At 42.7% G+C, this 26,023-nt stretch overlaps 1 protein-coding gene across 1 annotated transcript in view; it reads right to left on the reverse strand.

Moving 5' to 3' along the window:
• The window catches only part of LOC124805125 (WD repeat-containing protein 81), a 303,608-nt gene that overhangs the window by 243,090 nt on the left and 34,495 nt on the right, over positions 1-26,023 (reverse strand). The window lies entirely within an intron of this gene.

Below are 26,023 nucleotides of genomic sequence, written 5' to 3' on the forward strand. Positions count from 1 at the left end.
GAGAACTAACTAAACAGGTGGAAATTGCACACCCATAGTTGCATATAGGTTATGCAGCACAGTATCTGAAACTAACAGATTTATCCACCTGTTTAACTTTTTCCCTGACTATTATCTCTCAGACTATTTTATCAAAAAAATCTACACTGCTGACAGAAGAAGACATGCTGATGACTACGAGTAGCCACATGACAGAGCTAATAATAAGACAATAACCGGAAGAGTAGAGATCGAGGCAAGTTGTTTTGACTAAGTCAAAGGGATACACTCAATCAGATCACATTCAATTGGTAACACTGATTTTAAATGAAAAATGAAGGTTACAGTTTTTGTTCAGCACATAGCTTTAGCATTGCATTGTTTTCCTCTTCCTGTTCTGTATGAGTCTCAAAAACAGATAGTCCTATTTAACACTTTGTTTCATGTTCCTCTTGTTGCTTTTACTGTACACACTGTGCAATATGCCACACACACACACACACACACACACACACACACACACACACACACACACACACTCCTAAGAAACATGCAAATAACTAATTAACTACATGTAAAATAACAAGAAGGCAACGACTCATCTATAGCAGACTATGTACGCATAGTAGAAATACTAAACATAAAACAGCATTCACAGAATCTTTTGAGCTCTTCCTCTTTTTCTAGTACAAGTACACACACCACACAGACACCCAAACATACACTCCTGAGACTTACTTACTAAATATTCCAAGCTATGGACAAAGGATATCATGAGATATGCTGGTGATACCCTATAATCTTCTCTCCATGGAAACAAAAGATTTTTATTATTGCTGTTTTAAAGCACTGGATACTTCATATTGAGACTATGTAAATGTTGTGACATACAATGTATTTCAGAAGAAGTGTTCTTCTCTGTAATGCACAAAATAATAAGCAAACAGAATATTTATTTAGATAGGTACAGGGGTTAGACAAAAATATATAAACACTGCAAGAGATGCATGCTTTAACATAAATGCAGATGCTAGCCAAACCTGAATGTTGTGCTGTTGCATCTAACCACAAACAGTACCTGTGTGTTACCTTCAACATGTGGCAAGCATCAGTTGTGGTCAGAACAGTGTTCTGTATAGCTGTGAGTGCATTATGTCATAGCTAAATGAATTCGAATGTGGGCAAATTATTAGTGCTTGTATGATGAGTGCTTCTGTGGCCAAGGTAGCCAAAGTGTTTGGTGTTGCAAGAGGCACTGTATCTACAATTTATACTGCATTCAGGAAAAGAAGACAAATGTCGTCTGCAAAGTCACATCATGCGTGAAGGTGTTGAGTAATTGTGAAAGTCATTGAAGATAACTGCAATGAAAAATAAAGAGGACGACAGCAGCAAAAGTCTCTGCAGAACTCAATGCTGCATTCTTGAACACCATTAGCAGCAAAAGGACATGAAAGGAGCTCCATAAACAGAGAATTTCATAGCAAGTTGGAATTCCAAAACCACTCGTTAATGACGCAACTGATCATAAAAGGAAAATATGGTGCCAAAGCCATATAATCTGGACTATATAGCAATGGAAAAATATCATTTGGTGAGGTGAACTTTGTTTCACACTGTTTCTATCTTGTGGCTGAGTTTATGTCATGAAAGGGAAACATGATGGGAGTTCAGTGATGACTTGGGCAGTGATATTGGATGGGCCACACAGTTACTGTGCGAGATTGCATTACTGACAAGAATTCTGTGATCATTTTGGCTGATGGGAACCATCCCAAGGTATAATGTTTGCTCCTCAATGGTGGTGATGCTTTCCAAGATGACAGAGTTCTTGTTCACATAGTTCACGTTGTCCACGACTGGTTTTTTGAGCACAAAGATGAACTGTTGCATCTCCCCCTGGCCTCCACAGCCACCATATCTCAATATTATTGAGACTTGGTGGTCTACTTTGCACAGAAGGGTGTGTGGTCACTATCCACCTCCATCACTGTTACCGTAACTTGCCACTATTTTTTAGAAAAATCATATAAAGTTTGCTTGAAAACCATACAGGACCTGACTTTATCCTTTGCAAGATGACTAGAAGCTGTTTTGAATGCTAATAGTTTTGTTGTATGGCTTTAGGCATGGTAATGTGTTATGTTTTTCGGTGCTTCCATATTTTTGTCCACCACTTGTAAATGTAAGAAATGTTAGTTTTTCTGTGAAGTTATGAACATAGTTTCCTTATATAAGAGCACATAAGTATAGCACATGAACATTTCACTCTATCACACTATATCACATCCCTGTGTCCAACGAATCCACATGCCCAGGTCATAGGCATTGAATACAGCATGTCACACAGAACAAAAGTGGGACCTTTCCACCAGTTGGGTGTCATGTCGCCACCAGTCGCAGGTCATCAGCATTGGGAGGCCACAGCAGCACTGATCGCTAAAGTATAGGTATATACTGGAATAAGAATAAAGTTATGTAAAAGTAACTGCAGTCTGCCTATCACTCTGCCAGATCACATGCTCGTCATGACAACTCCACACTCAGGCACTGCTCCTCCGGGACTTGATCTCATAAAATGGTGTCAGAAGTGGGTTCCTCAGTGCTCCTCTACCCACTACTATCCCTTACAAGAGCAGAAAATCTACAATCTTGCATGGGGTGTAGCACTTTGTGGATTGAATTAGGAAAGTTAATGCTAACATGTATGAGCTCAGTGAGAATGATCGCTAAAGTTCATGTGTGACATTCGTACGTGGAACTAGCACAAGGGACATCATCCTTCCTTTCAAGCACTTCTCTCTGGTGATGTAGTGGAGTGAAATCCAGCACTGAAGGTAGGACTGCCGCAGATACTGGCTTTTCTTGGAATGCATCCGAATGGCTATTATGGCACATTTTTAATAACTGAAGTAACCAGGTAATCAATCATGATGGACACACTGCAAGGTGTGGATTTGCAGTCTGTTACACTGCAATTAGGCTCAGAAATTCAGCAATTAAAAATAAACTAAAAAATGGAGCAAGTTTAAGATCCCGGAGTGACTCTGACAAAGTAACTGGGGCAAAACTGCAAATCCAAGATGACGCACTCGATTTCGTCACATGTGACACCATATGCAGTCATGCAGCTACCTATGATGAATTCAAATTGTGCTATTGTACAAGAGGAAAAACACAACAAGGTTTCACAGGGAGAAATCCCACAGCATGCATATTTTGAATGGAGAATCAACTGAGCACTTTATGGACTGAATTAGGAAAGTTAATGCTAACATGTATGAGCTCAGTGAGAATGATTCATACAATGAGGCAAAACTGTTTGAAGCTCATAATGAACATTAGATATAGTTCTGAATGGGTGACAGGGTGAAGTCAGCCAAGAATTCAGATTAGCACATTGTGAGACATTTGAAGAAGCAGTACAAATGGCAGTTTGATTTGTTGAAGAGCTATAAAGACCTCAAATTGATTGCAAATCAGATTGTCATGTATTAGAAGCTTACTCAGGAACCAGCTGTCAAGAGAGCTGGCAGCAAAGCACAGCTTCTTGTAGGAAAAAGATTTTATGTTTCGCATATGGAGTGGAATGTCACATAGTGCGAAACTGTCAGAAGGAGAACACAAGGTTGAAGGTGGAAAACTTTGTGAGGGGTACATTAATTGACTGACTGGACGCATGGGCCACCATTTCTTCCACCCGCAAGTAGCAGTAGTTACTGTGAGCTCTACTGATGATCATTCTAAATGTCTGCTCATTAAAGCAATTTACCATGGACAAAATGTTTGTTTCCTAGTTGATACAGGAGCTTAAATTTCTTTGATGTGAAGCAATATAGTTAAGAAAGAAAGTTGGGTGGAGCCAATAAGTACAATAAAATGAGTTTAATGGCAACGAGGTGCGCAGTTATGGAGAAGTTTTGATTAACTTCATGATAACATAGCTGAATATGTGGTTGAATCGCAAGTGATAAGGGGCAGAAACACTACAAAGTGTATATTGGGGTTAGATTTTATGGCAGCTAACTATGCTCAGATCAGAAAGAGAAATCCAATTGAGTCATAATGATTATGTCTGCAACAGGAAATCTAAACATCACACTCAAAGAATGCTGTGCTGCTGAAGTAATGCACAAACCAAGTAGCGATGCTGTTTCGCTGATCAACATTTATTTGACTGAACGTGAGTGAATCCTCCTGGGAATAGGAAAAAATTCTGTATATCGATGGGAAGATGCCAAAGTGCAAGGAAAAAAATAGCTTGCTGTTGACAGAACCATCAGTAAATGGTGACTTGCTAGCCCAGAGGCATTGCTATGTACCATGAACTGCCAGTGTCATTAACGAAGAACCAAATAGGAAATTACCAGCTCCAATACGTGTTGCTAATCTGAGTAACACAGAAGCAGAGCTACCACGAGGAACCACTGTGGCAACAGTGTTGAACCTAGATACACAAGATGTGATAGAAGTACCTACCGAGGAGAAACATGTGCAGGTAGTAAATTACTGTCCACTTAATGACAAAGTAATCCATGATGTAAATACCTCCAAGAGTCCCTACCGTAAATCAGGAATAGACAAACTCAAATGTGATATATGCCCAAAATTCTACATTGGACAGACAGGCAGAAGTTTTGAAATTAGATACAAAGAACATATTGATGCTCTAAGACTTGGTAACTTGAACAAATCAGCATTTGCAGCCCATATTGCTGAAGAAAACAATTCAGTGGGAAACATTGAGGACAACTTAAAAATTTTGCATCTAACAAAAAAAGGAGTCACTATGAATATATTAGAAGAATTAGAAATACACACACACAAAAACAGCACCCCAGACTATATCCTTAACGAACAAACAGAGTTAGCTAACACCCCTTTCCTGAAAAATTTCTAAAAATTACTTTCCAGCCTCCAAAGCAAATAATATTAATACACCTATCTGCAGATCAAGTAACAAATTTATATTTTACTATAATTCTCATGATACCAAATGTAATAAAATAATACACTATTTTACCTATACAGTTCTAAATATACACTCCTGGAAATGGAAAAAAGAACACATTGACACCGGTGTGTCAGACCCACCATACTTGCTCCGGACACTGCGAGAGGGCTGTACAAGCAATGATCACACGCACGGCACAGCGGACACACCAGGAACCGCGGTGTTCGCCGTCGAATGGCGCTAGCTGCGCAGCATTTGTGCACCGCCGCCGTCAGTGTCAGCCAGTTTGCCGTGGCATACGGAGCTCCATCGCAGTCTTTAACACTGGTAGCATGCCGCGACAGCGTGGACGTGAACCGTATGTACAGTTGACGGACTTTGAGCGAGGGCGTATAGTGGGCATGCGGGAGGCCGGGTGGACGTACCGCCGAATTGCTCAACACGTGGGGCGTGAGGTCTCCACAGTACATCGATGTTGTCGCCAGTGGTCGGCGGAAGGAGCACGTGCCCGTCGACCTGGGACCGGACCGCAGCGACGCACGGATGCACGCCAAGACCGTAGGATCCTACGCAGTGCCGTAGGGGACCGCACCGCCACTTCCCAGCAAATTAGGGACACTGTTGCTCCTGGGGTATCGGCGAGGACCATTCGCAACCGTCTCCATGAAGCTGGGCTACGGTCCCGCTCACCGTTAGGCCGTCTTCCGCTCACGCCCCAACATCATGCAGCCCGTCTCCAGTGGTGTCGCGACAGGCATGAATGGAGGGACGAATGGAGACGTGTCGTCTTCAGCGATGAGAGTCGCTTCTGCCTTGGTGCCAATGATGGTCGTATGCGTGTTTGGCGCCGTGCAGGTGAGCGCCACAATCAGGACTGCATACGACCGAGGCACACAGGGCCAACATGGTGTGGGGAGCGATCTCCTACACTGGCCGTACACCACTCGTGATCGTCGAGGGGACACTGAATAGTGCACGGTACATCCAAACCGTCAATCGAACCCATCGTTCTACCATTCCTAGACCGGCAAGGGAACTTGCTGTTCCAACAGGACAATGCACGTCCGCATGTATCCCGTGCCACCCAACGTGCTCTAGAAGGTGTAAGTCAACTACCCTGGCCAGCAAGATCTCCGGATCTGTCCCCCATTGAGCATGTTTGGGACTGGATGAAGCGTCGTCTCATGCGGTCTGCACGTCCAGCACGAACGCTGATCCAACTGAGGCGCCAGGTGGAAATGGCATGGCAAGCCGTTCCACAGGACTACATCCAGCATCTCTACGATCGTCTCCATGGGACAATAACAGCCTGCATTGCTTCGAAAGGTGGATATACACTGTACTAGTGCCGACATTGTGCATGCTCTGTTGCCTGTGTCTATGTGCCTGTGGTTCTGTCAGTGTGATCATGTGATGTATCTGACCCTAGGAATGTGTCAATAAAGTTTCCCCTTCCTGGGACAATGAATTCACGGTGTTCTTATTTCAATTTCCAGGAGTGTATATAAAAAACTTTATAATTAATTTAGCAATATCAGCTCAAAAATTCAGTGTCTCTGTACTAATGTAAAAGGCATTACAGTTTTGTAAATGAATATATGATCCTTTCCAAACATAGGACATCATCGTCAAACGTTACGATATATCATAGCATCTGCGATACTCATATGTTTGTAAGCTCTTTGTATGTATCAAAACATGTGGTGTGTGGTTGAAATGATCTCAGCGACAAATCTAAAGTGTACAGTGAGAACTATTTACGTGTGCAACAACGAGGATGCAGTGGGAATGTATTTACATCGGTTGGACAAATGTTATGAAAACAAAAACTCGAAACCAACGTTTCACGTAAGTCACATGCAACGAAAATCTGTAACGCAACCATCTGTGTGTGGCGTGTTTATAATTATGTTTTATTTATATTTTAGGACAATTAATCTATAAAAACACACCAAATGTCATACAGAAAGCGTGTAAACCATCTGATGATGAATCACAACAATTTGAAACCGGTAACGGTTTCCTTTGAATAAAGGAACCTAAAGTAAATTTGTGGCTGATTGCTGTCCTGACACCATCAACATTTGTCTTCAAACAACAGCCACCGTCTCCATCATGTCGTCATATGACAAAATTGCATGAAGAAATCAACTGATGAAGCACTCTAAACAATCAATCATTCAAGAGCTGCTTACTAAATTAAATAATTTCACCGGTGCTACTGAGCTACTCTGATATTTTTCAAGAATAGGATAATCTCCCTGCCATCCCCTGGTTCAACACAGGATACATACAGGAAGAGCAGTACCCATTGCTCGATGACTATACAGAATTCCATATAGTCAACAAGCCTTGGTCGAAGAGATGATTAAGGAACAGCTGTAAGTGGGGTTCATTGAACCTAGAGAACTATCAGATCCACACTGTTTATCCATAGTAACTGTAAGGAAGAAATCGCCTACAGGAGAACAGAAGTATAGGTTTTGTGTTGATTGCAGGAAGCTGAATGCTGTAATGTTATCAGATACTCATCAATTGCCAAATGCTGTACACTCATTGGATTATCACGGTTCATGCAAAATCTTCTCCGTCCGTGACCTAACCTGTGGTTACAATAAGCTGATTCTGCATTCAGACAACAGGGCTACAGCATCATTTATTAAGCCTACAGGTGTGTACAAGTGTCGTCTTCATTTTGGTTTTCAGAACGCACCAGCAACATTCCAGTGTGATGGAATCTGTGCTCAGAGGATTAACATCCACTCAATGTTTAGTTTACTTTGATGATGTTATCATTTTCAGTCAAGGCATGCAACAATGTGCCAAAAGACAAAGAGGTATATTGAGAGACTGTACATTGTAAATCTTTCCCTACCCATGTCAAAATGTCATTTCACTGTACCTGAAGAAAATATTTAGAACACAAGATGACTTAAAACTGGTAGAAGATGTGAAGAACTACCTAGAACTGATGAAAGTGAAGGAAGTGCAGGCATTCCTAAGCACTGAATTTCTAGCGATGATACATTCAGGGATACGCTGACACAGCACAACGAATGACTCAACTACCGAAAAAAGGAGCAGCTTTTAGTTGGAATTCTGAATGTTCACATGTGATGGAAACACTGAAAAGAGTTTTGACAATAGCTACCACCATATTGGCCCCTCCAGACTTCTCAAAACCCTTCATCCTAGCTACTGACACTAATAATTTTGCTGTTCGGGCAGTTTTCTCACAGAAAATCAATGGACAAGAGCACCCAAATTTGATCACTTCCCGTCTTCTTAACAGAGCCAGAATCAATTACCTGAAAACTGAAAAGAAATTACATGCACTTGACTATGGCATACAATACAATGGATGTTTATTAGTTGTCCGAGAACTTGCTGTTGTGACTGATCACACCACATTGAAGTGGCTGCTCAACCTGAACAATCCGAGCAGTAGAATAACCTCATGGGCCATATGTTTAACTGAGTACCAATTTGAAGTAGTTCACCAGCCTGGGAAACTGCACAGTAATATGGATGGATTAAGTAGGAAAGTCAGTCAGAATATGTTTCACAACTGGGAGGGAAGAGGAATTCATAAACGTGCAAAATGCTGACATGCAGTGTCAATTCTGGAAACAAGATCCTACATTCAGGGTCGGTGATGGGATGCTGTACAAGAGCACTGCTAAAGGAAACTGTATCATCATATCTCTCAAGTCCTACAAGAACAAGTGTTAAAAGAATGTCTTGATAGTCCATAGTCCACTGGCAGGATGCAATGAGAAAAGAGCAACTAACCCACAAACAGCACAAATCTATTGGTGGCAGAACCGGGGAGCCAATGATTAAAGTTACATTTCAAATTGAGATTCATGCAATAAGTGGAACTATGTGGGCAAAACCAATACACCTCTGCAAAAACTCCAAAAAACCAGAGCAGTGTTTGAACAAAAAGGTCTCAATATTTTAGGTCCCCTACCAAAAATGAAAGATGGAAATTATTAATTGTATCTAACCTACTATGGATCACTTCTTGAGATATATATTAGTACCACCAATTCCAGACAAAGTGCTGAGACTGTGGCGTGTGTGTTTGTTAAAGGCTGAATTTTTGAAATATGGCTCACTTTCTATAATTAGTGACCACAGTTCCAATTTTACTTCCAACAGAACTGATAGATAAGCGACTCCTTTTACAGACGTCAGTTCAATATGTCATTCTCTGACATTTGACCCTTAAGTCGGCAAGACTCAATGGAGCACCTCTGAATATATCCCTTCCAGCTCTGACCAAAACATCAGCATTCACGGACCATGGGCACAACCTGGAAGATTCAATAGCAACTAAGACAAGCAGTCATGAAAGCCTTCATTTTATGAACACATATGTATGATTTGCTGTATGTGTGTGTGATATTATTTGAAACAGCAAGTTGAATATACTGAATGAATCACCCAGAACTTGCACCGCAACTATTGGGGAAATTGAAAGTGCTACTGATGTACATTTTTTACAGAATGGATTGATATTCAGGGACTCATATTGTTAGCTAATAAACAGGTTTCTGGAACATTCATAATTTTGCGTCAATGGTGTGTTGGAGCGCAATGCACTTCACATTCCTGCACACACCTGTCTTTAATGTGTAACTGCCACAAGTTTTACTGTTGTAAGTCTGTTACTTATTGTTCAATGCTTTACTGGATAGAATGTGTCCCACAGCTCGTGAATTTTGAGATGACAGAGTTAGAGGAGCAACATGTCTGCATTCAATTTTGCATGAAACTCAAGAAAACCTTTACAGAGACACACCAAATGATGCAGGAAGCCTACTGTGAGGAGAGCTTAAGCTGTACTTAGTGTTACAAATGGTTCACACTGTTTAAAAATGGCCAGACAGAAGTCAAATATGACCCTCATTCAGGATGACTACCGATAACCTCATGTCAGAAATGTCAATGAAACTGTGCACGCCAATCTAAGACTGACTGTCTGAGGGATAGAAAAAGAATGTAACATTTCAGTTGAATCATGCCATGAAATCCTGACACAGTATCTTGGAATTCATCATGTTGCCACCAAGTTTGTCCCACAGTTCATGAGGCAAGACCAGAAAGATCTTCGTCTCGCAATCTGTGAAGAGCTTTTCGATCATGCAAATGTTCCTGAAGAGAATCACAGCTGGTGATGAGACGTGGATCTACAGTCATGATGTTGAGACTGAGGTTCAATCTTCACAATAGGTTGGAAAAGGTTCTCCAGGACAAACAAAACTTGTCAGGAGAGGTCAAACATCAAAGCCATGTTGATAGTTTTCTTTGACTCTGAAGGATTAGTTCATCATGAATTCATGCCACTGGGAAAAGATGTCAATTGATGTTACTATCAGGACCTGATGTGACACCTGCAAGAAAATGTGAGAAGGAATGTGGCGAGACAATATCACGATAACACACTTGCACATTCATCCCTGCTGGTGCATGACTACTGTACAAGAAAGCAAATCTCTGTGCTGCTTCATACTCCACACTCTCTAGACTGATCCCTTTCTTTATTTCCAGAGTTGAAAATTCTGTTGAAAGGACGAAGATTTGTAATGACATACAAGATAAAAGAAAATTCACACACATCGCTTTGTGTGATCCAGCAAGAGGCATACAAAGACTGCTTCCGGAAGTGGAAATGGCATTGGGAGCAGTGAATCAATTGAAGAGGGTAGTATTTCGAAGGAAACCATGTACAAAAAGTAAAAGGTAAGCGTAGAAAAGCTTTGGGGAGAAAATTCCAAAATTGTTTGAACAGATCTCAGAGAACATGTCTTTTTTTGTGCAAACATACATTTTGAAATGTAACAATGCTTATTGAATTTAACAAGCTAAAAGTAGGGTAAATTAGAATGTCAGTGTTGTTTGTAGCAGGATTCGTGTGGGAGTCTTTTACAAGATTCAAGTTTTCACATCAACATTTGTTTGCACCATTCAACCTGCATAGTTACTAGGCACGATGTTGTTATGTTTGTTTACAGTGTGCTTGTGTGTTCCTTGAGAGTATTGCAACTTGTTAGTCAGTGTGTGACAGTCCAAGCAATACGTTGTGAGTGGACAATGAGATTTACCAATGCAGGAAAAGCTGACATGCTCATGGTGTATGGAGAGTGTAGGAAGGATGCAGTTCATTATTACTCAGTGTGTGCGGCACTATATCCCACTAGATGTCAACCATCTTAGCAATTGATTTTCAAAATCTTCAACCAGTTACTTGAAAATGGTAATGTTACACCAAGACAATGCAACAGAAGAGAGGGAAAATTAATGTTCTTATTGCTGTTGCAGTTATCTGCACATTAACTAACATGCAACCACATGACAGAGCACCATTGAGTGACATAGGTTCCATCCGTATGACATCTACCTCCATCAAGAGCTGCATAGAAATGATTATGAGAATTGTGTAAACTTCTGTACTTTGGCATTAAGAAAGCTTACTCCAGTTACATCAAATATTTTGTTTAGTGATAAAGCCACATTTATTAATCATGGCTAGGTAAACCACCGAAACATATACTACTGATCTGTTGACAATCCCCTTGGCTTTGTCAGGTGGAACATCAGTATCCATGGAGTGTAAACATGTGGTGTGGGATAATGAGCCTATTTTTCAAAGACACAACACTGAATGCACACAAGTACCACAGCCTCCCAATATACCATCTTCCATAGGTGCTAGGAGACATCCCTTGGGAGACTAGGAGGAAGCTGTGATACCAACAAGGTGGCTATCCAGCCCATAGTGCATGAAGTTCTACACTTCATGAAGTGTTTCCAAATCATTGGATTGGATGCAGAAGACCTGTACCTCAGTTGGCCAATCACCCAGAATTGACACCTGTAGACTTTTCTATGAGAGGAAAGCTGAAAGACACTGTCTACATGGACATATCAACTACACCTGATTATAAGCATCAACATATTACAGCTGCCTGTCTGGACATCTTCACTAAAATGCTAGCATGTGTGCAGCAGTTATGCCATACTAGACTGGAAGTGTGTATTGCCACTGCCAGTGGTAATTCTGAACACAACCTATGATGGTCAGTTGTCTCGTTGCTGGTGAAAATCCATGCAACTACTTTATGCACTTGTGTTGTTCTTTAGTTTGTTCTACCACAGGCACTGTATCAGTGTCAGGGTGGGAACTTCTCAAAATCTGATACCTCTTTAAATGAAGCGCACTAGAATCCTGCAACAAGTACCACTGAAATACTAATATATCCTACTTTTAATTTGAATATAATAGAGGGAAACATTCCACGTGGGAAAAATATATCTAAAAACAAAGATGATGTGACTTACCAAACTAAAGCGCTGGCACGTCGATAGACACACAAACAAACACAAACATACACACAAAATTCTAGCTTTCGCAACCAACGGTTGCTTCATCAGGAAAGAGGGAAGGAGAGGGAAAGACGAAAGGATTTGGGTTTTAAGGGAGAGGGTAAGGAGTCATTCCAATCCCGGGAGCGGAAAGACTTACCTTAGGGGGAAAAAAGGACGGGTATACACTCGCACACACACACATATCCATCCACACATATACAGACACAAGCAGACATATACAGAGGCAAAGAGTTTGGGCAGAGATGATGTTGAATGACAGGTGAGGTGTGAGTGGCGGCAACTTGAAATTAGCGGAGATTGAGGCCTGGTGGGTAACGGGAAGAGAGGATGTTCCCATCTCCGGAGTTCGGATAGGTTGGTGTTGGTGGGAAATATCCAGATAACCCGGACAGTGTAACACTGTGCCAAGATGTGCTGGCCGTGCACCAAGGCATGTTTAGCCACAGGGTGATCCTCATTACCAACAAACACTGTCTGCCTGTGTCCATTCATGCGAATGGACAGTTTGTTGCTGGTCATTCCCACATAGAATGCGTCACAGTGTAGGCAGGTCAGTTGGTAAATCACATGGATCCTTTCATACGTGGCTCTGCCTTTGATCGTGTACACCTTCCGGGTTACAGGACTGGAGTAGGTGGTGGTGTGAGGGTGCATGGGACAGGTTTTACACCGGGGGCGGTTCCAAGGGTAGGAACCAGAGGGTAAGGAAGGTGGTTTGGGGATTTCATAGGGATGAACTAAGAGGTTACGAAGGTTAGGTGGATGGCAGAAAGACACTCTTGGTGGAGTGGGGAGGATTTCATGAAGGATGGATCTCATTTCAGGGCAGCGTTTGAGGAAGTCGTATCCCTGCTGGAGAGCCACATTCAGAGTCTGATCCAGTCCCGGAAAGTATCCTGTCACAAGTGGGGCACTTTTGTGTTTCTTCTGTGGGAGGTTCCGGGTTTGAGAGGATGAGGAAGTGGCTCTGATTATTTGCTACTGTACCAGGTCGAGAGGGTAGTTGCGGGATGCAAAAGCTGTTGTCAGGTTGTTGGTGTAACCGTTCAGGGATTCCGGACTGGAGCAGATTCGTTTGCCACGAAGACCTAGGCTGTAGGGAAGGGACCATTTGATGTGGAATGGGTGGCAGCTGTCATAATGGAGGTACTGTTGCTTGTTGGTGGGTTTGATGTGGACGGACGTGTGAAACTTGCCATTGGACAAGTGGAGGTCAACATCAAGGAAAGTGGCATGGGATTTGGAGTAGGACCAGGTGAATCTGATGGAACCAAAGGAGTTGAGGTTGGAGAGGAAATTCTGGAGTTCTTCTTCACTGTGAGTCCAGATCATGAAGATGTCATCAATAAATCTGTACCAAACTTTGGGTTGGTACGCTTGGATAACCAAGAAGGCTTCCTCTAAGCGACCCATGAATAGGTTGGCGAACGAGGGGGCCATCCTGGTACCCATGGCTGTTCCCTTTAATTGTTGGTATGTCTGGCCTTCAAAAGTGAAGAAGTTGTGGGTCAGGATGAAGCTGGCTAAGGTAATGAGGAAAGAGGTTTTAGGTAGGGTGGCAGGTGATCGGCGTGAAAGGAAGTGCTCCATCGCAGCGAGGCCCTGGACGTGCGGGATATTTGTGTATAAGGAAGTGGCATCAATGGTTACAAGGATGGTTTCCGGGGGTAACAGATTGGGTAAGGATTCCAGGCGTTCGAGAAAGTGGTTGGTGTCTTTGTTGAAGGATGGGAGACTGCATGTAATGGGTTGAAGGTGTTGATCTACACGCTCATTCCAAACTGAACAATTCATTGCCCTCACCCACCTAATCCTTCACCTACACATCAACTCAGCCAATGAACACACCCGTCAACTCCTATCCTTAATAAAAGTCCTCAATCTTTCCTCTCCCACATCCACACCGGCTCTTCAGAGCATCCTCCTAAAGGCCAACCGCAAATCAGAACAGCATGCCACCCTTCACCTCAAAAAACTATTCAATCTCCTGGTTTCCCACCTCCAGAAAGGCAACTCACTCACCCTTCACAACCTTTCCAGCAAACCTCAACCTCCTCTCATTGCACACAAACCCAGTCTCTCCCATCTACTCAATCTCCCACTTCCAGCTCCACTCCCTCCAAAACCTCAAAATTCCAATCAACACAATCAGGAACCACAACACCCTAATTCAGTAGTTAACCTTTCCTCCAAACTTCTCTCCCAATTCGAAACGTCTGTCCTATCCAAAGGCCTCACCTTCAGCTCCACTCCCAGATTCAACCAAACAGCCCTCGTCAAAGATTTACTGTCCTACACTCGTACTCTCTGCTGGAAGTATCACTTTGCCACGAAGAAAAATGATCCTAATCCTACTCCTAATGATCCAACTCCCCAAGACACTATCCAAATTGAACCCTGCCTGGAACAGTTCCGTCCTCCGTCACAGCGGGACCCACCTCCTCTTCCTCAAAATCCCCCTCTCCAAACCTTCCAGGAATTTCTGACTTCCAGCCTTGCCTCTCAATCCTTCTTAGAAAACCTTAATCCTATCCGTGATCTGAAGGCTGATCGGTCCATCGTCATCCTTCCGGCGGACAAGGGTTCCACGACTGTGGTACTTGATCGTCGGGAGTATGTGGCTGAGGGACTGCGTCAGCTTTCAGACAACACCATATACAAAGTTTGCCAAGGTAATCCCATTCCTGATGTCCAGGCGGAGCTTCAAGGAATCCTCAGAACCTTAGGCCCCCTACAAAACCTTTCACCTGACTCCATCAACCTCCTGACCCCACCGACACCCCGCACCCCTACCTTCTACCTTCTTCCTAAAATTCACAAACCCAATCATCCCGGCCACCCCATTGTAGCTGGTTACCAAGCCCCCACAGAACGTATCTCGGCCTACGTAGATCAACACCTTCAACCCATTACATGCAGTCTCCCATCCTTCATCAAAGACACCAACCACTTTTTCGAACGCCTGGAATCCTTACCCAAACTGTTACCCCCGGAAACCATCCTTGTAACCATTGATGCCACTTCCTTATACACAAATATCCCGCATGTCCAGGGCCTCGCTGCGATGGAGCACTTCCTTTCACGCCGATCACCTGCCATCCTACCTAAAACCTCTTTCCTCATTACCTTAGCCAGCTTCATCCTGACCCACAACTTCTTCACTTTTGAAGGCCAGACATACCAACAATTAAAGGGAACAGCCATGGGTACCAGGATGGACCCCTCATACGCCAACCTATTCATGGGTCGCTTAGAGGAAGCCTTCTTGGTTACCCAAGCCTGCCAACCCAAAGTTTGGTACAGATTTATTGATGACATCTTTATGATCTGGACTCACAGTGAAGAAGAACTCCTTTCATCTCCAACCTCAACTCCTTTGGTTCCATCAGATTCACCTGGTCCTACTCCAAATCCCATGCCACTTTCCTTGATGTTGCCCTCCACCTGTCCAATAGCTAGTTTCACACGTCCGTCCACATCAAACCCACCAACAAGCAACAGTACCTCCATTATGACAGCTGCCACCCATTCCACATCAAACGGTCCCTTCCCTACAGCCTAGGTCTTCGTGGCAAACGAATCTGCTCCAGTCCGGAATCCCTGAACGGTTACACCAACAACCTGACAACAGCTTTCGCATCCTGCAACTACTCTCCTGACCTGGTATAGAAGCAAATAACCAGAGCCACTTCCTCATCCTCTCAAACCCACAATCTCCCACAGAAGAAACAGAAAAGTGCCCCACTTGTGACAGGATACTTTCCGGGACTGGATCAGACTCTGAATGTGGCTATCCAGCAGGGATACGACTTCCTCAAACGCTGCCCTGAAATGAGATCCATCCTTCATGAAATCCTCCCCACTCCACCAAGAGTGTCTTTCTGCCGTCCACCTAACCTTCGTAACCTCTTAGTTCATCCCTATGAAATCCCCAAATCACCTTCCCTACCCTCTGGCTCCTATCTTTGTAATCACCCCCGGTGTAAAACCTGTCCCATGCACCATCACACCACCACCTACTCCAGTCCTGTAACCCGGAAGGTGTACACGATCAAAGGCAGAGCCACGTGTGAAAGGATCCATGTGATTTACCAACTGACCTGCCTACACTGTGACGCATTCTATGTGGGAATGACCAACAACAAACTGTCCATTCGCATGAATGGACACAGACAGACAGTGTTTGTTGGTAATGAGGATCACCCTGTGGCTAAACATGCCTTGGTGCACGGCCAGCACATCTTGGCACAGTGTTACATCGTCCGGTTTATCTGGATACTTCCCACTAACACCAACCTATCCGAACTCCGGAGATGGGAACTTGCTTTTCAATATATCCTCTCTTCCCGCTATCCACCAGGCCTCAATCTCCGCTAATTTCAAGTTGCCGCCACTCATACCTCACCTGTCATTCAACAACATCTTTGCCTCTGCACTTCCGCCTCGACTGACATCTCTGCCCAAACTCTTTGTCTTTAAATATGTCTGCTTGTGTCTGTATATGTGCGGATGGATATGTGTGTGTGTGCGAGTGTATACCCGTCCTTTTTTCCCCCTAAGGTAAGTCTTTCCGCTCCCGGGATTGGAATGACTTCTTACCCTCTCCCTTAAAACCCAAATCTTTCGTCTTTCCCTCTACTTCCCTCTTTCCTGACGAAGCAACCGTTGGTTGCAAAAGCTAGAATTTTGTGTGTATGTTTGTGTTTGTTTGTGTGTCTATCGACGTGCCTTCTACTTTTAATTTGTTAACACCAAAAGTGTTGTTGCATTTAAAAAATTGTGTTTGCACAAAAGTACACTTTCTAAGTATTATTACAACCTGTTTATTGGCTAACAATATGAGCCTCTGACTACCTATCCATTCTGTGAAAATCACACATCAATAGCACTTTCCATGTATGCAATATTTGTGGCACTAGTTTTAGGTGATTCATCCCGTATAGGCAAGCACTCAACAAAATTCCAAAATTCACATAATTCATTGTAATTCCAGAAAGATATTTTTTAGCAACTCCAACAGATATGCTAATGGGAAGAGGCAGGCATGTCAATATAATGAACATCAAGATCTGAGAAGACTGCAGCTGAACTATTTCTTTAAATTTTTCTTCCTAATGCAGCTTAAGTTTATCCATGATAAAGCATTTGTAAATCAATGAGTGTGACTGAGGCTCATGAGGTGGTACTCCATCGAAATTGGGAGATTGTAATGTAGTGTTTCATCTTGTTATGAGTGCAGCTTTGTGTGTTCAGTTTAAGGTTAATACGTATTACAAAATCATTGTGACCTATCTTCTCCTTGGGAAAAGTTACTTATCAGCTAGCGAGCCAACATTATTTATAACAGTTGGAGGGATAACACCTAAATTCAAATTAGTCAAGAAATTACACTTTGTGTCTGCACCTGCTAAAATGTTTCAATGATGCAGTTCAGGAGGACCCTGTGACATAAGCAGCCGATTGATTTAACACGTGAAACATGACCGAGTACTGGATCACAAAGCATAACACAGATGTTCACATACAGGTATTAAGACTTTTTAAAACAGAAAACTGAATGAAAAGTCCTGTAGTCCACAATAGCTGGCACAACATTCTCTGGACTCACCATGTGTTACGATGTGACATACGTGTCTGCTCAAGATCTCTAATAAAGAGAGGAACATTTAATTATTAATAACCTATTCATCCAATTACTGATTCTGGACCCTTTCCTAATGAACAACCCACAGCTGAACTTGTGTTTTTAGAGTTATTAGCTTTATTTAGAGCTATCATAGGTCTGAATAGCAGAATTAATCTCTTCGTAAAATTTTCAAGAAATAGGTGAGAATAATAAATAGACTCCTGAAGTACTTAGGGACTGCTATCCTGAATCAAATTTCAGTTGCTGTAATTCAGAGAAAAAGTGATAATTTGTCTGTAATGGCAGCAACTGCAAAAAAAAAATTAAAAAAAAAATTAAAAAAAAAAAAATGGAAATGAAGCAGAATGTAAAACCCCTACCAGTAAATGATGTGGTCAGTTCCCCCTGGTACTGCTAGTAGATCTTGGCCTCAGCTGCTCCCTGTAGTTCAGAACTCTCCTATTTTTTAGAAGTGGATCCCACTAAAGTGCAGTGACACCAATCCCAGTCCCATCCTGCTTGCTTGCACCAGGACTGACAGTCACCATGAAATGACATCAGCATGAACTTTCCAAGCTACTGATGTGTTGTAGCTAGTCACTGTTTACCTCTTCATTACTTTGAGCAGAATGTTGTAATGTTGTCTGTATAAAGAAGTCACCATCTTCACTCAGCGTGCACAACTATGTTGTGCCTCAGCCAAATACAGACAGTGTCAACCACATGGTAAGAAATCACCAGTGTCCCCCACTGTCACCTTGATTGTGATCTCTCAGAATCAGGGCTTCTTCTTTAGCATCACAAGATCTATTCATGTGATCTCTACCAAGCACAATACTAGTGTTGATTTTGTTTCAACAACTTTGTATTTTTTAAGTAGATACTATTATGCTCTGGTTAATGTTTCTATCAATGTACACCATGTTTCCCTGTGTTGCTAAAATGTGTGAAGTCTGCTCTCAGCTCATGTTCGTGAGTTTCTATTAAAAGAACATAGCTCTTGTTAATCTTTAACCTATTTTTAAATACAAGTTGTAACCCTATCCACCTCACTGAGTCTCGTACTTCATCAGAGACCTCATGCAAGTAGGTATGAAGTCAATGGTTTCTACAGTTGGGGCTCAGCAGATAGTTAATTTAAATATCAGAAATTATTGTCTGTGGATCACTGCTAACTGCAGGAGGGTGATACTACAGGGCAGTATATCAAAGACACCAATTTCAGACAAGTGATACTAAATATCTGGATTTTTGCTTTCTTTGAATGCACAGTTGTATTACACAGCTCAAAAGTTCTCTCTGTGTCCCTTATGCCTATATTACCATTGTCTGATATATTCTCTTCATTATCTGGCCATTTCTCTAACAAAAAGTAAATGGTAGCAGTAAAGCTAGAATTTTTACAACACTGCAAGTCAGACACTGTAAATTATGCATCTTGGACTGCAGTTTTCAGGGACTGAGTGTTGTTGTTGTTGTTGTTGTTGTTGTTGTTGTTGTTGTGGTCTTCAGTCCTGAGACTGGTTTGATGCAGCTCTCCATGCTACTCTATCCTGTGCAAGCTTTTTCATCTCCCAGTACCTACTGCAACCTACATCCTTCTGAATCTGCTTAGTGTATTCATCTCTTGGTCTCCCTCTACGATTTTTACCCTCCACGCTGCCCTCCAATACTAAATTGGTGATCCCTTGATGCCTCAGAACATGTCCTACCAACCGATCCCTTCTTCTGGTCAAGTTGTGCCACAAACTTCTCTTCTCCCCAATCCTATTCAATACTTCCTCATTAGTTATGTGATCTACCCATCTAATCTTCAGCATTCTTCTGTAGCACCACATTTCGAAAGCTTCTATTCTCTTCTTGTCCAAACTATTTATCGTCCATGTTTCACTTCCATACATGGCTACACTCCATACGAATACTTTCAGAAATGACTTCCTGACACTTAAATCAATACTGGATGTTAACAAATTTCTCTTCTTCAGAAACGCTTTCCTTGCCATTGCCAGCCTACATTTTATATCCTCTCTACTTCGACCATCATCAGTTATTTTGCTCCCCAAATAGCAAAACTCCTTTACTACTTTAAGTGCCTCATTTCCTAATCTAATTCCCTCAGCATCACCCGACTTAATTAGACTACATTCCAATATCCTTGTTTTGCTTTTGTTGATGTTCATCTTATATCCTCCTTTCAAGACACTGTCCATTCCATTCAACTGCTCTTCCAAGTCCTTTGCTGTCTCTGACAGAATTACAATGTCATCGGCGAACCTCAAAGTTTTTATTTCTTCTCCATGAATTTTAATACCTACTCCGAATTTTTCTTTTGTTTCCTTTACTGCTTGCTCAATATACACATTGAACAACATCGGGGAGAGGCTACAACCCTGTCTTACTCCCTTCCCAACCACTGCTTCCCTTTCATGTCCCTCGACTCTTATAACTGCCATCTGGTTTCTGTACAAATTGTAAATAGCCTTTCGCTCCCTGTATTTTACCCCTGCCACCTTTAGAATTTGAAAGAGAGTATTCCAGTCAACATTGTCAAAAGCTTTCTCTAAGTCTACAAATGCTAGAAACGTAGGTTTGCCTTTCCTTAATCTTTCTTCTAAGATAAGTCGTAAGGTCAGTATTGCCTCACGTGTTCCAGTGTTTCTACGGAATCCAAACTGATCTTCCCCGAGGTTGGCTTCTACTAGTTTTTCCATTCGTCTGTAAAGAATTCGTGTTAGTATTTTGCAGCTGTGACTTATTAAGCTGATAGTTCGGTAATTTTCACATCTGTCAACACCTGCTTTCTTTGGGACTGGAATTATTATATTCTTCTTGAAGTCTGAGGGTATTTCGCCTGTTTCATACATCTTGCTCACCAGATGGTAGAGTTTTGTCAGGACTGGCTCTCCCACGGCCGTCAGTAGTTCCAATGGAATATTGTCTACTCCGGGGGCCTTGTTTCGACTCAGGTCTTTCAGTGCTCTGTCAAACTCTTCACGCAGTATCATATCTCCCATTTCATCTTCATCTACATCCTCTTCCATTTCCATAACATTGTCCTCAAGTACATCGCCCTTGTATAGACCCTCTATATACTCCTTCCACCTTTCTGCTTTCCCTTCTTTGCTTAGAACTGGGTTTCCATCTGAGCTCTTGATATTCATACAAGTCGTTCTCTTATCTTCAAAGGTCTCTTTAATTTTCCTGTAGGCAGTATCTGTCTTACCCCTCATGAGATAAGCCTCTACATCCTTACATTTGTCCTCTAGCCATCCTTGCTTAGCCATTTTGCACTTCGTGTCAATCTCATTTTTGAGACGTTTGTATTCCTTTTTGCCTGTTTCACTTACTGCATTTTTATATTTTCTCCTTTCATCAATTAAATTCAATATTTCTTCTGTTACCCTAGGATTTCTACTAGCCCTCGTCTTTTTACCTACTTGATCCTCTGCTGCCTTCACTACTTCATCCCTCAAAGCTACCCATTCTTCTTCTACTGTATTTATTTCCCCCATTCCTGTCAATTGCTCCCTTATGCTCTCCCTGAATCTCTGTACAATCTCTGGTTCTTTCAGTTTATCCAGGTCCCATCTCCTTAAATTACCACCTGTTTGCAGTTTCTTCAGTTTTAATCTACAGGTCATAACCAATAGATTGTGGTCAGAGTCCACATCTGCCCCTGGAAATGTCTTACAATTTAAAACCTGGTTCCTAAATCTCTGTCTTACCATTATATAATCTATCTGATACCTTTTAGTATCTCCAGGGTTCTTCCATGTATACAACCTTCTTTCATGATTCTTAAACCAAGTGTTAGTTATGATTATGTTGTGCTCTGCGCAAAATTCTACCAGGCGGCTTCCTCTTTCATTTCTGTCCCCCAATCCATATTCACCTACTATGTTTCCTTCTCTCCCTTTTCCTACACTCGAATTCCAGTCACGCATGACTATTAAATTTTCATCTCCCTTCACAATCTGAATAATTTCTTTTATTTCATCATACATTTCTTCAATTTCTTCATCATCTGCAGAGCTATTTGGCATATAAACTTGTACTACTGTAGTAGGTGTGGGCTTCGTATCTATCTTGGCCGCAATAATGCATTCACTATGCTGTTTGTAGTAGCTTACCCGCCTTCCTATTTTCCTATTCATTATTAAACCTACTCCTGCATTACCCCTATTTGATTTTGTGTTTATAACCCTGTAGTCACCTGACCAGAAGTCTTGTTCCTCCTGCCACCGAACTTCACTAATTCCCACTATATCTAACTTCAACCTATCCATTTCCCTTTTTAAATTTTCTAACCTACCTGCCCGATTAAGGGATCTGACATTCCACGCTCCGATCTGTAGAACGCCAGTTTTCTTTCTCCTGATAACGACATCCTCTTGAGTAGTCCCCGCCCGGAGATCTGAATGGGGGACTATTTTACCTCCGGAATATTTTACCCAAGAGGACGCCATCATCATGTAATCATACAGTAAAGCTGCATGCCCTCGGGAAAAATTACGGCTGTAGTTTCCCCTTGCTTTCAGCCGTTCGCAGTACCAGCACAGCAAGGCCGTTTTGGTTATTGTTACAAGGCCAGATCAGTCAATCATCCAGACTGTTGCCCTTGCAGCTACTGAAAAGGCTGCTGCCCCTCTTCAGGAACCACATGTTTGTCTGGCCTCTCAACAGATACCCCTCCGTTGTGGTTGCACCTACGGTACGGCTATCTGTATCGCTGAGGCACGCAAGCCTCCCCACCAACGGCAAGGTCCATGGTTCATGGGGGGGAGGGATTGAGTAGAAAATGTAAATTCATGTGTGTGTCTGGTAAATCATATGCAGCAAGTTTAATATGTGCGTTGTGATTCACTTAGCCCTAAATAAGTAAATCAACACATTAGCTTTACGACAACCCGACCCCTCCCTGGCTGAAGCGCTGCAAACTGCATGTGGACAGGAGATATTGTGAGCTGTGCAACAAACATTTTGGCAGTTTTTGACATTTCATACATTGATCAGATTCATAGTAATACAGTGCAGTAGGTTTCCATTACCGACTCTCCAATGCTAAACCAGTTGTATCCTGCAGCAGCCAACTGGCCTTGTTCTCTTCTCAGTGGGGCTAGGCCATGCATTATTCACAGCAATAAACACTGTTTGCACTCAACCCAGAAGTTTTTCTTTGCATTCCACATGAGAATGTCCACATTATGAGGAAGGGCATTATATATGTTTATGCAGAGGTCATTTTACAGATATCTGCCACAACAAAGTGTGTATCAGACGTCATCCCCAGCCAATTTAAATTAACAACAAGCAGTGATCAGATGCTGGCACTATGGAAAAATTTTGTTACATGTAGCAGTGCAAGACATCCTGTTGACTTTCCTTTAAGGCAGTGGCATACTGGTTTAAGTCATTAACCAGTATGTTGTATCCGTCTAGTAGTAACAAGTATTTTGTATCCTTCTAGTAGTAGATTCCTCCACACACACACCAGGCAGGTTGTGTGGGTACCAGCCCCACCAAGAGGAAGCATGTAAATGACTCATCAAAACATAGGTCATTCCTTGTATGACCTAGGTTGTTTACCACAGAGTTACATGTCGCCTCCACAGCATTTGGGGGCACCAGGCTCACTTGCACACAGTTTGCTTGTCACAGCGGAAAGCGCTGTCAGCAGGGCAGTATTTTGCTATGCCAGGTCATGTGCCCTTGCAGAGCTGTACGGATATCCATCCATTCCTGACTAGGCTGCCGCCAGACTATGCACAGTGGGTTATGCCCTACATCTCAAGTCAGCAGAACCAACAGTTGTCTGGCTTTATCAACAGTTCAGTTCCAGCATTACCTGTTGTCAGTGCCAGCAACTTTTTCTCAGTGCTCCACACAGACAGACACAGCCCAGTTTCATTCTGGTCTACACCAGCAGCACGTCAGCCAATATATGCCAACAGCAGAGACCCAGTAGCAACCCAGGTTTCCATACTGCCACCTAGCATGACTCTATGGTTCCTTTTCGTGACATATCTCAGACATCATAATGGGAGAGACCTTTCTGTCATATGTAGTTATGTGGGTACTCATACAACGACACTAAGTTTCATGTTGTTACAATAGTTATTCATTTAAAAGTGTCTTTACCATACCTCAGTACTTCAATGGGAATAAGGTAAAGATTTTTTTCAGTGTTGTTCTATACCCACCACTCTCCATTGCGAGGCATTTGTCTCTCTTGTGTGGGACACATGCATACGTCATTGGCAACAAGTCTGTGTCCATGTGTGTTTGGTTTAAGTACGTTGTTGTTGTTGTTATCATCATCTCTCCTCTTTTCTGCCATGCTTCAATGGAAAAAAGATAAAAATGCATTTTGACATTGTTGTCTCTCACAGGTTCTACATCTACATCCACCTTATGGCATGTGGCAGAGGGGGTTTTGTGTTTCAGTGTTCTTTCAGTTTGGTTTTGGAGCTTTCAGTGTACTGGTTTGTTTGCTGGAGCAGGTTTTGTTTTCAAATTGCTGATCATGTGCTAGTTAGTTTTGCTGGGACAGTATTTTCCTACTTGTTTTATTCCGGCAGTCAGAGGGCAGCATTCATGATTCTTACACCTGGGTAGAGTCTTAAGTTTTTGTGGTGAGTTTCTAAATAGTTGTCTTTCTGCATAGTTCAAGCAGTTTGTTAAAGTGTGTACCAGTGTGACTCCTCATTCACACTGCTGGCCTAAGTTGTTTTCAGTGTTGCAAGTTCTAGTTTCTCATTTGCTGGCAGTGTTCTCATGCACAATTTGTGTGTTAAAAAGTACCATTATGCCTGTCTCATTGTCACAGCAACTACTGTATCAAGTCATTCGCTTGCAGGAGGACCAAATTCAGAACTTTTAACTGAACATAATTCAACGCATTCAGGTTTTGGCTACTACAGCTGTGGCTCAACACCCCGCTTCTGCATCGACACCACTTTTTCATGTGTTCAATGGTCAGAAAGTGGACTGGGACCTGTACTGTCAACAGTTGGAGTTGCATTCTACAGCCTATGGCACCAAAGGTACTCAATGCAGTGCTCTTTCTTGCCAGTGTGGGTGCAGAAATTTTTCATTTGTGATGTCAGTTTTTTCCCGGCTCGCACCTAGAAAACTTTTTTGTTGTACATTTTCGTTGTCAGTCACCTCTGGCCAAGCAAAGTGCGTGCCATGCCCTCAGTTAATGTCAGAGAAACTTTTTCACGATGTTCAAGTGAGCTTCTTCACAAATAGAGACCAGAGAGAGCATCCCAGCTTTTCTTGTGTGATAAGATGGGTCACTTCCAGTCAGTTTATTTACAATGTTGTTGTCATGCCATGTGGTGCTCCGTGTCTTGTTCTCAGAGTTCTATGGCTGCAATACTGCTACTCTTGATTCAGCCCTTGCATGTGATGCCATCAGACACTATCTCTCTCGACAATTCTGTCGGCACTGGCCCTGTTACAGCCAGTCCTCCTCTAAGCATCATTCCTGTCAGCACAGTCCCAGTCACGGGCTGCCCAAATGTCATAACAAAACATGTCTGCAATGACCCCAGCTCCGTTGTCAGTCTACACATTGGTGGCCCTGTCCTGCCCAGCCCTCCTTTCATCACCAAGTCTGTCTGCGATGGCATCAGTCTTGTTGCCAGTTTGCCCATTGCGGCCTGCTCCTAGCTGGCCGTCAGGTCAGTGACCATCCTGTTGTCACTGCTGTCAGCTTGCCGGGTCTGTCCCAGCCGGCACTGCCATTATTCCCAGGTCAGTCTGCAAGAACATCAGTCCTCCTGTTTATCCATTCACCATTGTTGCTGTCCCAGCTAACACTCAAGCCGTAGTCAGCCTTGTACCTTCCTGCCTCCAACTTGTCACCAGGCTGGTCTGCAACATCGTCTTTCCATTCACCAGTCCTCTCGCCACCGCCCCTGTTCCACCTGGCCCTCCTTATGTTGGTAGGCCTGTCAGTGCTGACACCAACTGTCTTGTCAGTATGTTCAACACCGGTCCTTCCTCTGCCGCTAGCCCATTCATAGTCACTGGTGTCACAGCAGCCACCCACATGGCCACTTCCG

This window comes from Schistocerca piceifrons, chromosome 7 (genome assembly GCF_021461385.2).
Source record: "Schistocerca piceifrons isolate TAMUIC-IGC-003096 chromosome 7, iqSchPice1.1, whole genome shotgun sequence".
Taxonomy (NCBI): Eukaryota; Metazoa; Arthropoda; class Insecta; order Orthoptera; family Acrididae; genus Schistocerca; species Schistocerca piceifrons.